This window comes from Triticum dicoccoides, chromosome 6B (genome assembly GCF_002162155.2).
Source record: "Triticum dicoccoides isolate Atlit2015 ecotype Zavitan chromosome 6B, WEW_v2.0, whole genome shotgun sequence".
Lineage (NCBI taxonomy): Eukaryota > Viridiplantae > Streptophyta > Magnoliopsida > Poales > Poaceae > Triticum > Triticum dicoccoides.
This window is the reverse complement of record NC_041391.1, coordinates 14988030-15000505: the sequence shown is the minus strand read 5'-3', so window position 1 is coordinate 15000505 and position 12476 is coordinate 14988030. Positions and strand designations below refer to the sequence as shown.

The following is a 12476-nucleotide window of genomic DNA, read 5'->3' as shown; positions in this document are numbered from 1 at the left end:
AGTTTTGAAAAAAGCAAAAGAAAATGATAAAAACTTCAAAAATTAAAATCCTTCAATAATTATTGTTTTTTATAATAATAGTTTCAAACTCAAACAGTGAAACGTGTGACTTCATGCTCAAGCTAAACTCCTGAGGGTTAATAGGATTAACATCTTACTATTGTCAGGAAAACAACAAGTGCCGACTTGGAAACGAGGGGGAATAGAACCCGAAAGTTAAGCGTGCCCAGGCTGGAGTAGTGAGAGGATGGTTGACCGGCCGAGAAGTTAGATTATTTGGAATGATGAGGGGTGATTAGAGATTAGAGGTTAAATTAAAGCAGAGATTAGTGGTGATTAGAGATTAAATTGTAAAATAATTCTGAAATTTGAAAATTGAAAAAAATTAAAATTTCGTAAAATTGCCTTTAGTCCCGGTTGGTGTCACCAACCGGGACTAAAGGTGGAGCTCTAGACAGCGGCCACGTGGCGGGGCTTTAGTCCCGGTTCGTATAAGAACCGGGACTAATGGGGGGGGGGGGCTTTAGTAACGACCCTTTACTCCCGGTTCCAGAACCGGGACTAAAGGCCCTCACGAACCGGAACAAATGGGGATTTTTCTACTAGTGTTATCCAATCACGCAGAGCAGTACAATATCATGGCTACAAAATACTAATTCAGAAGTATATATATATATTTCAAGGAGTATAGCTAAACCCAAATAGGAAATTATACCCCTTAGATATGGATATTTTAGATTGTACATCTAGATAATCCACACTACTATTTTTTTACCTACATAGCAAGAAACAAAACAAAACTGTACAAAGGGGTGTATTGCAAAAGAGGAAACTAGCTTACAAAAAAGATTGAAAGGGAAAGAAAATAAAATCCTACACGAAGCAAACACCCCCCTGAGAGAGGAAAGACACTCTTTAAGAATTCTGCATCAGATTGCTAATGGTAAAAATTCTAGCAGATAATTCAGTTTTAGATATTTGACATTCGAGGAAACTAATGTTAAGTTGCAGTGGCGCATGCAAAAATATTGAACTGTGTTGCCAAATCGAAAACGGTTCATCCAACTGAACTGTATACCGTATATCGCACATACACCTTGATCTGGCGGACTGTTTCTGTTGTTATGCTCATCACAAACAGTTCATTCCAGTGAACTATTTGCCACATATTGCACACACAACTACAATCTGAATCTTGTTTGATGTCTCTGCCATCGCAAACGTTTTGTATCTCATTTGACGGGTTTTATACATCACAGTTTGCGATTAATGCATCACATAAAGTTTCCTTGAAGGGTCCCTGATTGTAGTGTCGCATTTAGACCATCATGCAGTAGTGCTCGTACTTGCAAACCTTCTCCTTTGGAGGATGACTCATCAGATTGCAACATATCTTTCATCTTTTTGTTTTGTTGAAGGCCCTCATATACTTCAGTAACAGTTATTTCATCAGGACTATATAATATGGTATCTCGAAAATTTGAAAAGGAACTAGGCAGAGAGCATAAAAGCAGAAGACCTAAATCTTCATCATCATACTTTACGTCCATAGACTGTAAGTCAGAAACGATCTCCTAGAAGATAGACAAGTGGTTTAGCACCAAACCACCTTCTTGCAACTTATGTGTGAACAACTTCATCTTCATGTGCATGTTACTGGTCAGATCCTTGGACATGCAGATAGACTCCAATTTCAGCCAGAGAGCTGTTGCATATTTCGCCTCCAGCACTTCTTGCAAAATATTGTTAGACAGACGAAGATGAATCATAGAAAAAGCCTTATGATCTATGCGCTTTTCATCCTCGGTCCACGCCTTTGGATTTTTTTATAGTGAAGCCATCTAGCGCCTCGTCCAGATTGGGATGCACTAGGATAGACCGCATCTTCATGTGCCATAAGGAAAACCTCCACTAGTATATAAAGCCCCATTTGTCCCGGTTCATGAGGCCCATTTGTCCCTGTTGCCGAATACCTTTAGTCCCGATTCGCCCACGAACCGGGACAGATGGGGCTCCACGTGGGCCTTTTGTCCCGGTTGGTGCCACCAAGCAGGACCAAAAGGCTTCCATGCATCAACAGTTCAAGGGGTGGGATTTTTGTTTTTGTTTTCTAAAGGGGGAGGGGGGGTTGGGGGTTTGGGGGGTTTTGTAGGGTTAATTTAGGGGTTTCATATATTATGTTAGCTAGCTAATAGAGAGAAGTGTCATCTCTTATCTTCGTGCTTGGTCGATGCTACGTATTATACGTATAGAGAGGACTCAACATGCTAGCTAGCTAGTAAGCAAACGAAGTAAACCATTAAGTACAGAAGATCGTCATGAACATATACAGAGAGAAGTGATCGACCTCTCATTCTCCGAGAGATTGGTCAAACAAGTTTTCGTATATCTATCCGACGCTACTGGCTACGTATATACAATATAAGATTTCTTACAATCCCCTAACATCTGAACTCAACTTCCACATGGTATTCTCCGTCTTTGTCGATCACATGGTCAAGAAAGAATCCCGCCAATTCCTCTTGAATTGCTCGCATGCGATCTTGTGGTTGGAGTTCATACCGCATCTACCACACCTAATTGGAAGAAGGGGGTCAATACATATATATGAATGAAACTCAACACAAATTATGGTAATAAAATAAAATTATGAATATTATTGCTTACGCACTTCATATTATTTTTTAGAGTAGCCCCACCACAGGTCGTGTGGCGGATGAACTCGCAAATGTAGTATCCACAATCACTAATAGAAAAGGGGGCATTTGTCCCGGTTCGTAAGGGCCTTTAGTCCCAGTTCTTGAACCGGGACTAAAGGGTCGTTACTAATGCCTCCACCCTTTAGTCCCGTTTCTAACATGCACCGGGACAGATGTGCCTCCACGTGGCCGGTGCGCCGAGCCCAGGCAGGAGGGCCTTTGGTACCGGTTGGTGGCACCAACCGGGACCAAAAGGCATCCACGCGTCAGCATTTCATTGGCCGTGGTTTTTGTTTTTTTTTGAAAGGGGGGGGGGGTTGGGGGTTTTGGGGGGTTAATTTAGGTGTTTAATATATTGTGTTAGCTAACTAATTACTAGAGAGAAGTGTCCTCTCTTATGTCCGTGCTTGGTCGACGCTACATACTGTACATAGAGAGGCCCTCGACACGCTAGCTAGTAAGAAAATGAAGGGAACCATTAAGTACAGAAGTTCGTCATGCATACCGAGAGAAGTGATCGATCGACCTCTCCTTCTCCGAGAGACTGGTCGAACAACAAGTTTCCGTATTATCTATCCGACGCTACTGGCTACATACATATACAATATGTAAAATCTCTTACAATCCCCTAGCATTTGAAATTAATTTCCACATGATATTCTCCGGCTTTATTGATGACGTGGTCAAGAAAGAATCCCGCCAATTCCTCTTGAATTGCTTTCATGCGATCTTGTTCTAGGAGTTCATCCCGCATCTACCACGTCTAATTTGAAGAAGGGGGTTAATACATATATGAATGAAACTCAACAGAAATGATGGTGTAATAAAATGAAATTGTGAATATTATTGCTTACGCACTTCAGATTGTCTTTTCGAGTAGCCCCGCTTATTTTTCAAAGTCGCGTTGTAGATGAACTCGCACACGTAGTATCCACAAAAATCATTCTCTTGTTCCTGCCACAAGCACTTTACGAGAAATAGAGGTCAATCAAACTGATAATGAAGCATTATAAATGGCATTGATGAAAGTACAGCTATAGAATCAACGGGAGATGCGCGCAACTAACTAGCTAGTAGTACTTACTTTCGGGTATGTATATCGCAGCTCCTTCGCCAGTCCCAGAACTTCTGCGGTGAACTGTTTCCAAACCCTGCAAGACAAACAAAATAATTATTATTACTTGAGATATCAGGAAATGAACAAAAAGTTGCCGATATGGTGCGATAAATGATCGATTGAACTTACTTGTTGAGCATTTTAGTCATGTCCGCATAGGTTTGGGGATCTTTTCGTCTCGAGTCTAAGACGTTTACTACTCCCCGCTCAAGCTTAATCTCCAGAAGAACATAGTGTAATCTACGCACGCATGCATAACTCATCAATTACATTACTATAACCTCGCTCAAGTAATAAAGGAAACCGAATATGCACACGACAGTAACACTCACTTGAAGTTGTAAGGAAAGAGTATTAAATCTTTGTTTTGATTTTTGATCAATGATTGTAGCAAGTACCGCTCGGCCTCTTCGGCGTCCTTTTCAACCATAAATTCATCTATGATATTTGTGTTAATGAACCCAATATCATACATTTCTCGTTTTTTGCACTCGACGATCTTCAATCTGCATAATATAGTGAGGATAATTAATTATAAATACATGCAATGAAAGAGCTGAGCGATATACAGAGACTTATTGACAGAAATAGTACTTACAGACAGTAGCAAAAGACCGTTAGTTTATCGAGGGCCTTTTGATTGAAGAACGTGAAGAACTCCTCAAATGGAACAATCAATAGATCAGTTCCAACGAGGTCGTGCTCCTCTTTAATATCCAAATACAAAGCATTCGTCCCCTCAGACTCTCTGCAGGTTTTCATGTACCAATCATGGAATCTTCGCATCATAGTTGTTAGAGATTTTTCATATTTGACGAGAGGCTTCCCGTACTCGTATCTGTGTTCGTCCACCTCCAAGAAATCTGGAATTTGATCGTCAGGCAGGTAATCTCCAAGATTGCCATAACCGGCCACCGTCCCCGGAGCATTAGCGACGATGTCGCCGCTAGACACATTGAGCGGGGGGCACGATTGCTGTGCTTGTTCCCCGAGCTGGGCAATTTTATTCCCAGCTGCTCGTCCTTTTAACCTTTTATCACTGACAGTACTTCTCGACCGCTGGGCTTCGAGATATGTCTTTGCAGTAATGCACTCATAGTTGGTTCTCGGCGGAGACTTTGGTGGTTTCCTCAGGGCATCGATAGTGCGCTTTGCTTTCACCGGATCTACCTTCTCCTCCGGAGGTGGATGTATCTTTGCTTTCACCCCTTCAAAGAAGTCCTTCACGTAGGCCCGCACGATCATCGCGTTTTCCTCCTCGGTCCTCTCATACGGTAACTTCTCTAGAGGCTTGAGAGGTGGACCGTATCTGTATTGCCTCCCGCCTCTGCTGGCTGTACTGCTAGACGCCGGAGCAGACGGAGCGGCTGTGGCGCCTGTCTTCTTTCGTGCTTGCTTACGAGGCGGAGGAGAAGGACTACGACGCGACGGAGCAGCCGGGGCGGCGGCGGGTCTCTTCCGCCCTTGCTGGTGAGGTGGAGAAGGAGGAGGCTGCTGGCTGCTCGGGCGCGCCGGTGCAGGCGGAGAAGGAGGCGGAGTGCCACCACGCGCCGGAGAAGGAGGAGGCTGCTCGTTGCTCGGGCACGCCGGCGCAGGTGGAGAAGGAGGCTGAGTTCCACCACGCGCCAGAGAAGGCAGAGACTGCTGAATGCTCGGGCGCGCCGGCGCAGGCGGAGAAGGAGGCGGAGTGCCGCCACGTGCCGGAGAAGGAGGCCCAATGCCCTGATCGACACTGGCCGGAGGGGGAGGCGGTGGAGGAGGCGGAGTGCCCTGACTCACCGAAGGAGGAGGAGGAGGCGGAGGCGGAGTGCCCTGACTCACCGGAGGAGGAGGAGGCGGAGGCGTCCAGTTCGGAAGGTTGATGAGCTCCTTCCGCCATAGGCATGGAGTCTTCAGAGCAGAACCCAGCCTTGTCTCCCCTTCACCGTTTGGGTATTCAAGCTGGAGGCCCTCAAATCCCTCCGTTATTTCATCCACCATCACCCTGGCATATCCTTCTGGAATCGGCCGGCAATGAAAAGTTGCGCCTTGTTCAGTAGGATAAACAGAGCCAACAGCCGCCTTCACCTTCAAATTCATCCATCGCGTCATAAGGTGGCAATTTTGAGCCCCCGTGATAGCATCCACGGGATAGCTGGCAGGAGCCATCAAGACATGCTCCGGCTGAAGCAGCTCGGTGGAAGCCACGCTGCTTCTCTGCTGAGATGGCAGGGTAGCTTCAGGGGAAGCTTCGGCAGGTCGTTTGTTGCGATCTGCTTCTCGTCCTCTAGCCCCATTACACTTTCGTGCAGCGCCTGCAGTTGGCTCTGCTCCAGTTTTTTCCTCCTCTCGTGGGTTCTATAACCCCCTGCGTCCGAAAAACCAACCTTCCACGGAATGGAGCCTGGCGTGCCTCGTGTCCGTCCAGGGTGCTCAGGATTCCCGAGGGCCATTGTGAGCTCGTCCTTCTCCCTGTTTGGAACGAACGTCCCTTGCTGCGCTGCATCGATATACTGCCGAAGCCTTGTGACTGGTGTTTTCAGTTGCTCGTCCGTCCAACAGCACTTCCCTGATACAGGGTCCAAGGTTCCGCCAGCCCCGAAGAACCAAGTCTGGCAACGGTCTGGCCATCTCATTGTCTTCGGTTCGATCCCTTTATCAAGCAGATCATTCTCAGCCTTGGACCACTTAGGCCGGGCTTGCAGGTAGCCACCTGACCCCATGCGATGGTGAAACTTCTTCTTCGCAGCATTTTGCTTGTTTGTCGCCGACATCTTCTTACTCTTTTCCGATGTCGTGTAGGCCACAAATGCGGGCCAGTGATCTCTGATCTTCTCATATTTGCCGATGAATTCTGGTGTCTCTTCTTTGTCGACAAACTTTTTCAGCTCTTTCCTCCACCTCCTGAATAGGCCTGCCATCTTCTTAAGAGCACCAGACTTTATTAATTGCTCTTTAACTGGCTTCTCCGGATCCTCCTCTGGCGGTAGGGTGAAATTTGCCTTCAGCTCAGTCCAAAGATCATCTTTCTGCATATCATTGACATAAGACACCTGAGGGTCTTCCTCCTTAGGCTGATACCATTGGTGGATGCTGATTGGGATCTTGTCCCTAAAAAGAACCCCGCACTGAGCAAAAAATGCGTTCTTTTTCCGGATGGGTTCAATCGGTTCGCCGTGGCGAGCGATTGCTGTGATCTCAAACCTTTCATCCGAGCTCAACTTTTTCTTCGGGCCTCATCTCCTTACCGAAGTTGTGCTCGATCCGGAGGGCTAGAAAAAGGAAGAAAGACGAGAGTTAATTAATATGTGTAGATATACCAAAACAATGAATGCATCAATTAAGTAGTCAGCACGGGCTTAACTAATATATATATACCTGGCCGGACTCGGTTCCATCACCGGAGCAGTCAGCACGGTCTCCTTCTTGTACCTCCATTGGGTCATCACCAGAGCCATCATGAACATAGCCCTCTTCTTGTACCGGCATTAATGGGCCGGAGCCATCATGAACATAGCCCTCTTCTTCACCCAGTCCTTCCTGACCAACGACGTTGTTGAAAAATGACGCAACGACATCAGTTCCTTCTGCGATTATCTCCCCCAACATCGCTTTTGTTGCTTCGTCTCGGTAGTGCTCCATAGTTTCTGCAAATATTTACAACATGTCAATTATTATTCAAACATGGTACAAATGGATATATATTACTGGCAAACGTAGAACTAGCTAGCTAATCACAATAAGGAATCATGTTAGTGGCCTCGACGCTGCTTCTCTAGGGTTTGTGGTGGCCTAGACAACGCTTCAAGGGTTTGGGGTGGCCTCGACACAACGCTTCAAGGGTTTGGGGTGGCCTCGACGACAACGCTCTTTTAACTTGGTAAATTTGGTGGCCTCAAGAGAGTTTGTCGGGTAGGGGCGCAGCGGGAGGGGGTAGGAGACCAACAACATTTTTTCTCTAGGGTTTGGGTGTCCTCGAGAGTTTCGGTCGAGCGAGAGGGCCGAGGGGGGGCTATATCGACGACGACAGAGGAGAAGATCGAAGAAAAAAAGAGGAGAAGAAGAAAGGAATAGAGGAGAAGAAGAAAAAATAGAAAATATTCTATTTTTTCTTCTTCTCCTCTATTCCTTTCTTCTTCTCCTCTTCTTTTTCTTCTTTTTTCCTCTTCTTATTTATTTCTCCCCTTCTCCCTCTCCTCTTCTTCTCCTTTCTTCCTCTTCTTATTTTCCTTTTTCCTCTCCTTTTTCTTCTTATTCTTCCTTCTTCCTTCTTCTTCTTTTCTTCCTTTTCCTTATTTTACTTTTTCCTCTACACTAACCTAAAATGCATTGACCTAAAATCGATATCTACTAACAACCTAAATAAAAAATTAATACATATATTAAAAACATTTATAAACAAAAAAATGCTATGAACATTATATTCATACATAGATAGCCACATCCATTCATCATATAGCTACCACAGGGAGTGGCATTTTGGTGGCCGGGCTGCCTGCAGGCCGGAATCTGGCGCCGTGCAGTACAGCGCTGCGATGTGTGCATGCGTTTTTTGTTGGAGGTATACGGTAGCTACTAAGTTGAAATACATGGGTGCCCGTGGCCTGCTGTGCCAGCATTGTACATGGGCCTCGGGTGCGCGCTAGATACGCAAACACGTCATGTGCTTGCTGGGCTGATTTAAAAATAGCCTATGCGACATTAATCCTGGTCCCATCTGGTGCTGCAGGTAGGATAACACCGATTTCTCAAGAAAAAAAAAGGTAGGATAACACCGGAAGCGGTGCTTCTCCTTTCCCTAGTCGGGCCGTTCATCCCCTTCAAGTCGTGGCTGTGCGAGCGGCGTTTCGCCACTGGATGGCCTCTAGTTCTTCTTTGAGGAAGCAGAATCAGGGTAAGGCCTGATCTGGCGTCCCAGATATTGAAGCTTCATGTACTCGCCTGTAACTAGAACACACGCATGTACAGAGTTCACCCCATGTAGAAACAATTCTTTTTTACCTGTTATAGCGTTCATGCTAGCTTGGAACCATAATTTTTACAATCAGTGTCTCATGTTGCTAGATCATATTTATTGATTCTGTATCAAAAGATCAACATTTTTTTCTTCAGAAAAACAACCTGTTTATATCGGTCTGTACAAGTACAGAGTACATTTAACACCAATTTGTGGGGAAAATGCAGTGTTAGGATTGGCAAAGCGCCAGAAGAGAGGGATGCCAACCCAAGCAGAGTCCTTGCCCTCGAAGCTTCAATGCGAGCTTATGCAGACAACAAGGTTGGCACTGTTGTTAACCCGGCGCTCAGAACTAGATTCGGCACAGTTGAAGAAGCGTGTGAGTTTTACAACCTATACTCCTGGGAGACTGGGTTTAGCGTCAGGTATGCCAAAAACAGGCTGCATGCAGGAGTTTGTGTGCGCGTGTGCAGTGATGATGATTCATTAATTCAAAAAAGAGAAATGTTTCCCCACACCTACTTTTTTCATTTTTTATGCTCTCATATCTTATGGAAAAACTCAACAGGGCAAGCCATTGCAATCGAAAAGCCGCTCGACGAGGTGTGGATGCCCCGTGTTGATGCGGGTGCTTAGATCTGATGATAGAGGATGGTACATATGTGAACACAAAGCAGAACACAACCATGCAGTCTCAGTTAACTGTATGGAGAAGCTAAACTGGAAATCGCACCGGCACATAGATAGATACATCAAAGGCTTGGTGAAACAGCTGAGAGAAAACAATGTAAGCCTGAGCAAGGTTTACAGTGTGGCTGGCAGTTTTTTTTTTGGATCTGTGAAGGAGGTGCCATTCACAAAGAGATCTCTCGAAACTCTTTGTGGAAAACTTAACAGAGAGCAGTCAGAAAATGATGCCACAAAAACAATAGAGGTGTTCAACGCAATGCGGGCTGAAGATCCTGAGTTCAAATACAGTGTGCAGGTTGATTGTGATGGTTGAGTCAAAACTTTGATGTGGACAACAGGGAGAAGCAACGAGCAGTTTAAAGTGTTTTAGCGATACTGTCACGTTTGATACGACATACAAAACTAATCTATATGACATGCTGTTTGGCCTCTTCATTGGTGTCAACAATCACTTCCAAAGCATTATTTTTGGAGGTGTGCCGATGAGCCATGAGAAAATCGACACTTTCAAATGGATATTCATAGAGTTCTTCTAGATGATAGGAGCGCCACAACCACGCAAAATCCTCATAGATATTTAATAAAATGTTCTCGTCTAGTTACGAGTGTTGATCTTCTTTTTAAGCTTGCTGTGAAAATGTTTTCCTCCTGGAATGTGCTGACAGAAAACTGTTGGTTTCAGACCAAGCTCGTGCAATGGAGGTTGCCATAGAAGATGTCATGCCACATACAAGTGGTGCAAATGGCATGTGTTGAAGAAAGCAAAAGAGTGCCTTGGGCCACTGCTAGGCAAGGGTAGTGAGTTCAAACAGGAGTTCAACAAGATGGTGCATCACATGGTTAGTGAGACAGAATTTGAGGATGGTTGGGCATGTATGGTTGAGAAGCATGGTCTACAAAAAAATGCATCACACAAATATATGAGACTCGGATGAAGTGGGCTAAGCCTTACTTCATGGATGCTTTTTGCGCCAAGATGACCAGCACGCAACAGAGTGAAATTGCAAACCATTTGCAGAAAGGATATGTGCCACCAGGATCCTTGGTGCACCTTTTCATCAGGCAATATGAGAAGATGCAATTTGACAGAGATTCAGAGGAGAGTTATCAAGAGAAGAGAACCAAACTGGTAAGAATAAAAGTTTTGTGTGTTGTCCTTTGACGAGCAATTTATATTTCCATGAATCATGTCTTGTTGTTGACAAAATATGGAAAGGTAAAAACACATGATAATGATATGTCTCCACATGCAGGGTGGTGTTTTGCTTGCTCAGAACCTACCTATTGAGATACATGCATAAAAAATTTATACGAAGGCCATGTTTGAAAATTTTGGTGAGATGCTATATGAACGTGGGTCATATGTTCTGATCGAAGTTGTGCCTCGTCATGAATACATAGCGAGGCATGTAAAGAAAGATTCAAGGGACAAATGGTGTAAAAATGAATTCCGCGTCTAGGTCAACAAGCTTGCTGACGAATTCAAGTGTGAATGTGGAATGTTTGAACATTTTGGCATGGTGTGCAGCCATGCACTGAAGGTGTTTTTTTTCTCATTGTTCCTCTGTTGTACATACAAGACAAATTATTGCCAAGAGCAAACAAAAAGCGTAGGTTTTGACGATGATCTTTTTCTCTTGTTCTCAGGTAATGATACAGCTTGGTCTGCAGGAGGTTCCAGCCGGGCAAATACTGAAGCGTTGGACAAGGGATGCAAGGTATATATATACTCCCTCCAGTGTTTCTACGTTACCAAAAGGACCAGGGTCCTCTCAAGTACTCTTCGCGGCGACATAATAATTTGCATCTGCTTTGCCTTGAAATTGTTAGACTCGGTGACAACAATGCGGATGCATATGCTCTTGCGATGGATCAACTAAGAAATGTGAAAACATTGCTTTGCGGCGCCATCAAAGAAGAGACCAGCGGGGTGCCCTACGATAAACCGCAATAAAGCACCATATGAACAGCCAGCTAAGAGGAGTAGGTTATGTTCAATCTGCCGGGCCAAGGGCACAAGAGCCCAACATGTCCGCAGGATGGGGATCTTCCAAAGGCGACAAGGAATTCACCTCACTGCTCCAGGTGCAGCCTGACAGGCCACAGAAGGAACACCTGCACCAACACGCCCAAGGCAGATTTCTATGGTTGAATTTATTTATTTTCTATGCTTGAAATATGACAGTTTCATGTAACCGTGCTTATGTGGATGTCAGACTACTAGTGACCACTCCACATATTAGTGAACCTCTATGTATGTAGTATCGTTTGCTGTCAGAGAATTAGTTGGAGATTATGTGGTTTTCAATGTGGAAATCACTTGCTTGGACTTTTTCATTCTGTCAGTGACCAAATTGTGTTGCTTTGATTGATGTAAGACTGGGCAGGTGCTGACGCCTTTGCCTGGAACGTACTGAGGATGAAGACAAAGCCATGTCGATCTTGTTTGAGCTGGGTGCGGCTGCGATAGAGAGCCATCTCCCCTACAAATAGCCGGCGAGACCAAGGCAACGGCAGGATTCTCAACGTTCGACCCAAACGCTCCCTGACGTTGCACATGTTGACGGAGTCAAATCCCGTGCCGTGTACATGAGTCTGATATGATGTTGTGCTGCACTGCTGTGCCTGCTCGTGTACGTGTGCCCGCAAGATTTATTAATAGCAAATACGGGCGCTCGTGTACGTGTGCCCGCAAGATTTATTTAATAGCAAATACGGGCGCTCGGCAGCGACCTTTTTTACGAATACGGTGGAAATGCGGTAGCCTCATAATTGCTTGGCACCGATCGCAATGAGCATCGACGGGGCTGATTCCGGCCTGCAGGTAGCTCGGTCATCAAAGGCCATTTTCGGCTACCACATACATATATACATTATATATATGAAAAAAATGCATATATACACATATATACACATATACAAAAAAAAACACATATATACACATACAAACACATATATACACATATACACAAAAAATGCATATATACACATATACACACAAAAAATGCAGGGGAGGGGCGGCGGCGCGGCGGCC

General features: G+C 44.9%; 1 pseudogene; it reads left to right on the top strand.

The window, feature by feature from the left end:
• The window catches only part of LOC119320554, a 49198-nt pseudogene extending 37802 nt beyond the window's left edge, over positions 1-11396 (top strand).
• The last annotated feature ends 1080 nt before the right edge of the window (positions 11397-12476 follow it).